We start from the raw sequence: 6,123 nt of genomic DNA, 5'->3' as shown, positions 1-6,123 counted from the left end.
AATATCTTTTTATGCCATCAATGTTTAGAGGTGTTTATTGCGTGTGTTTATAACATTAAAAAGTAGATTTTTAGTTTCTAAAATGGTCTATTGTTTTGACACTTTTTCTAAATACATGTAAAATTATATTAATTTAAAACTTCCCGACTTCGTACGGGTACGATTCTTACAACGCTATTCCTTTCACTTATTGAAGTTGAAATTTACAAATTCCTTTTTAATCTGTGCTAAGTTTCAAATAATAATTCGAAAATTTTCATACAATTCTTCTATAAATAATTTTTCAGTTAAAGATTCACTTTACTAATAAACTTTGTTAGCAGTTTTATTTTCTCTCTTCCATTATAACTAGTAACTGCAGAGTGCGCTTCTTTTAAATGTACACACTTTTAGGGGGTACTAAACAACGTATTTAGGGGGTAGAGTTATTTGTACGATTTAATTTTGTGTGTGCATCGTGCGTTATGTTGTAAATTATTTAAAATATAGTTAATTTTTATCTCATGATTTAAAATTAGAAGTATTGATGTTATAGAATACCTGTCTTATAAATGTCGTTAAACGGGTGTTTAGTCGGACACTTTATCTCTTTCTGTCGTCGTTGGTTTGAAATTCGAAAGAAGAACACAGAATGATTTTTACCAATCACGCCTTTAATATCTTTTTTTGGGTCCTACACGATTTCAATTTTTTTTAAATTAAAATCGAATGGAAATTACATGATATACGATAATTTTTGTTTCAAAGTAGAATACAATATAACATAAGAAGATAATTACTTAACTATAATGTATATACACTAAATAAAAATCAATTAAAATACTTCTAACATAGACAATAGTAAAAAAGATTTTAAAACGTACTTTACAATAAATAAAAAATAGTGACGGGTTGTGAAAAATAATATATCGATAATAGACAATTTGGCTTTTTAGGTTCGTCATGAAACGAGTTGTGTGTTGTAGATGTTAATTGAATTAATTTAATTAATAACTTAATTGAATTGTTATAATTGTAAAAATGAGGGCTTCGAATATTACTGTAATTTTTTTATAAAAAATGTTTCAAATAAAACCTTTATGTTTATAAACTATGATGCCCGGAAAATGAATTTAGAAATATTTCGAACACTGCCACTAATATATTCCTTATGTCTTTGAGCTAAGGCTGATATTACGATGACTAAATCGAACTCCGAGTTATGAGTGTTATAGGAATATATCAGTTACCCAGAACGAGCTTAAATAATTCTGTATTTATGCCTACATTAAGTCTGTGGCTATTGACATGTTTAAACTAGAATCGAGTATGTGTGCACTATTACTGATCGAGTAAATACTCCTTCGATATCAAATACTACTTCAAAGTTAAATTAAAAGTAAAAAAAAAATTGGCATGACGATGCGAATTTCGAATCAGATGGGTTGTTTTGATTTTGTAGAACGTGATTGAGGCTTAAAATTCGAGAGTGAATAAGAAATATACGCAACAATCGATATGACACTTTGCGACCACCAAAAAATATATTTTAAACATGTATATTGCAATTGAACCACTAATTGGAAGATAAATCCAAAAAATAGGAAAGGAAATAATAAGAAAAACATAACTTTTTGCGTTCAACTTATAAACTTTTAGGGCATCAATTATTATTAAGAAAATATCAATCCTGATTTGTTCACCGACATATCTGCCTTAAATGTATAATATTTAGCCCTACGCCTAAAGAACGTAAGAGTGTATAAATATGAATATGTCAAAAAGTGGCGTTTATTACCTTCTTTAAATTGGTGGTTCAATTGGAAACATAATTTTGCTTGAATTTTAATAAAAAGAAGGCAGATGACTGAACCACGTGATATATAGATTGTATCGATTATATTGTAACAGCACATGGTAACATATAACTAGGTGTCACTATACCTACCTTACTTGTATACAAATTTACACTGGATTAGTTTACTTTAAATAGGAATCTGCATTCGTTTTTGTATTACTAATCTATGGCTAGCACAGATTGCATTAAATATATTACAGGAAGCGACAGTGAATAACATAATTATTACTAAGTGATACGTTTTCAGTTATAACTTAACCTACTTAAGAAATTTACACAAAGGTATGTCGAGTTGCATTCAGTCTATTCACAGTTTTTGTTCGGTCGATTTCGGTATCGCGTCGTCGTGCAAAACCTAGAAAATTGACAGGTGAGTTTTTTGTCAGGCCGTTCGAAATATGTTTACACAGCTTTCCCTAGCCACTGGTAGAAGGAAATTTAACACTTTTTGTTCATATCGTACCTGTTAACACGTTATATATAACCGGTTTTAAAATTAAGTTAGTTGTTTTATACAACAAAAAAAAAAAAATTGGTATTTATTGAATTATAATCTATAATAATATTTTAAATGTGAAAGTAACCGCTGAATCGAATTTGATGTCATTTGGTATGAAGCAAATTTCAACTATAAGGAAGGACATAGGATATATAATTACATTTTTTATAAACTTGAAACAGTATTTGATATCTCGTGTATTAATTTAATTTATAATTAATTTCATAAATAGTTTACTAAATTATATAATTTACATAAAAGACTCAATCAGTCTGGTATGTACTTAATAATTACTTTATATACCATAAAAAAATTGATCACTGTAACATGTATGTACATACTTTCTCACTAATCCAACACTTGAAGTAAATAAAATATATTAATTTATTTTTATTACTTATATACGTCCAGATAAAATATAATTTGTTTTTCTATAATATAATAAGTTACGACACATGTTAAGGCTAAGAAATATTCGTATTAAATACTTAAACCTTATTTGGTATAATGCATCGTTCACACATACGATTAATTGTCATTTGTTTTTTTAACATATCTTATAATACTGTCCATCGACAAAATTAACTTTTGTGTGGACATCATCAGTAACAGTGTGATATGAAAGTAAAAGGCAAATAAATTATATATGAAAATAGTTACCTCGTTCCAATTAGGAATTAAATATATAGTACCTATATACGCATTATGTACCTATGTTAGGAAATATTGCCATATATTGATTGTTCAGATGGCGATAACGGATGAAATTCGATGCTCGAGTTGATGATTGTCACTGCCTTTGAAATAGAGATTACCGTTTGCACTCTTTGTTAATATTAGTATTCTTTTTACCATAGACAAGATTTTAATATTTTTGTGTGCCTTGTGTAAATGTAAATTGAAATATGTACAAATTTTTCATTACAATGTAAATATTCATATTTAATGATATGCTTTTTTTTCTTGGTCATTTTTTAACATTATGATTCGTCGATTCAACTCATTTTGTTACCATTTTAAAAATAGGTTTAAATATATATTAACTAGACTTGAACATCGAATTTCAAAACGCTGTTCAAACGAATTTGTAGTTATACGTATTAAAATATAGCAACACTTGCAATACCCGTACGGAATGATCACAATATACGCATATACAGTAATAATAATTAAATTAAACATTGTTTGAGAATTAAGTATTAAATACAAAAACAGTGTAGAAAAAAAAAAGTTTTTTATTATCTACGATTTAATTTAAGAAAATTTGACGAAAAGAATTATTAATCAACATGTACTCTTTATTGTGATGAGATTAGAAATTGTTGATTGCAATCTATTTGTAACGCAATAAAGAGACCTGTATTGTGTGGTCCGGTAATGAAGTTACCGGCCCTTGCAGTTTAATTGTAGCTTTCTCTTGTTCTGATAGATTATTAAGTTTTAATAACATTTCTATAGATTTTATTTAAAGTAATAAAATGTATAATGGTAACACCGCAGAGGTTATTATAAAATTAGATTGCAAGTGAAAAGTTAATATGTATCGTATTTGTTTTTTTATTGATTCCGATATTTGTCGACGCCAAGTCGTGCGTCAAGTCTGTCCCGGTGTTGTAAGTGTGTCTAAATGACCTAATTATAATGAATCTGCTTGCATTTTGCTCAATTTAATGTTTGAAGTATGTAAGCGACATCCACCGTTTGTTAGTGTATAATAAAAAAATTGTATTTATAAAACTGTATTTAATTAAAAATAAAAAGGGTACGCCTTCATGTGATAATGAATATTGTGTTTTATTTTATGTATTATTATTTCTATTTAATAATAGGATATGTTAATTGTTTTGTTTGTGAGTTTGTATGTGTCTTCTTTAAAATATCGGGTTCATATCCAGATGGGGCCTATAAATCATTGGGCTTTTTTAAGAAATATAAGCAATGCCTCTAAGGAATTACTATCATTTTTATTAAAGATTGTGTCAGTAGTGAGGAAGATAATACTTAAGGGCTCAGAGAAGTTTTTCTGTCTGTTTTTTTTGCCACTGATATTTTTGACTCAGTAAGAAAAAAGCATTGGTATACTTGTGTCTCTTCGGTTGATGCGGATTGCGGTTCAAACGTAAAATAATTATGTAATAATAGACTGCATATCTTGGTTGGTTGGTTTCTCATGCTTGTGCTCCATATCTTTCGTTGGATGTTCTCCCTTCAAACTACCAAAACAGTAACTTGTATGTTCGATATATGTTATAGGTAATAAGGTATTTTTTGACTAAGAACTACTGGGTCGAGTTGAAGTTTCCCATGTATACGTATGGGACTCGCATTACAATCTTTCGATGATCACCTTGATCTGATGCAGTAGCAATCCTCGATCTTACTAACTGCATCCATCTTCAAGAGCTCTAACACACGTAGTTACAATAATTTAAAATATTCCTATATATAAAGCCTTAATTTTTTTCTTACTTTCTGAATTAAAGCTATTTTTTTATTAATAAAATAACAAAATATAAATACATACATTTACATCAAGTTATATCAAATAAAACAATAGACGATTAAAATATTATTTACGTCAATTCGAATCGATTAATTATACGTATTACAGATTTAACATTATTATCTCCTAATTTGAGACCGTTCGATGCTGTTCAAGATATTTATCATTATTGAAATAAATCAGTTAAATCTATATCTGTGGTAAGTCGTGACATGAGATAGTCCCATCGAGCTATTCTTAAAGAATCAAATAAATATGTAACAATCATTACTCGACGTCAAATTCGATCATGATTTATCAAAAATCGACATAATAGTGTTGTAATTTATGAATGCGTTCTTTTATTTTATAATTATCGAATACAATGTCACTTGTCAACATGTTTCGTTTCTTATATTTCACAATCGAATTCTACGTCGAGTTTAATATTCAGAGATAATAGTTTTGTTGTACTTACTGGTTGTATTCGATTTTTTCATTACACTAAACGAATTACTACGATCGATATGATGAAAAAACACGATTCATTCTGATATCATAACTCGTTCAATAAAATTGAATTATTTATTTAAGTTATTGTAATACTTTCATGTTTTTGAAAAATATGTTCTTTCCAATTTAATTATACCTACACTCATCATACGAGATTTCGTATTGCAAGACGAGATTAGTAATTATTAATTTATTATACACATTTGATACAAAAATAAATGAGAAAGAACGCAGATTCTTTGAAAATTGCAAGTAATTTATTAAAGCTCTAAGCGGTTAGTGTTATAGTTAGAATAAAATTGTTGAATGTTTAAATCTTGACTATTCAATTTATGTAAATTGAAAAGTAGACAAGTTCTTAGACAATTTATTATTCTGTCAGCTAGAAATATTTTGGAAGTTTGTACCTACGTTTAGAATAAAATAGCTATAGTTATTTATAGTTGTGACTTTTAAGTATAAAATTATATCCTCAATTAAAATAATTGATAATTGCAGGAAGATTAAATAAATTAATACTAATTCATATGAGCTTACTAAAGGTAAACGTTATTAAAAATAAAATGAAGTATTTTATTATGATACTTGTAACATAAAATGTAATAGCTAATCAAGGTAAGTCAATCACGATTTTCATTTATATGGATTGTTTAGGGTTTAGCAAGCTTACCACTTATCAATTTAGCAAAATAAGTAACATACAGGTAAGTAATGTCGATTGGTGTAAGGTGTTCCGTGCTCAGAGCTCGCAGCGCTCGGTGGGCGAAAGGCGGTTGCAATGAAACGTCTAGC

The sequence above is a fragment of the Vanessa cardui genome, chromosome 17 (genome assembly GCF_905220365.1).
Source record: "Vanessa cardui chromosome 17, ilVanCard2.1, whole genome shotgun sequence".
NCBI lineage: Eukaryota > Metazoa > Arthropoda > Insecta > Lepidoptera > Nymphalidae > Vanessa > Vanessa cardui.
Note: the sequence above shows the minus strand (reverse complement) of the source record.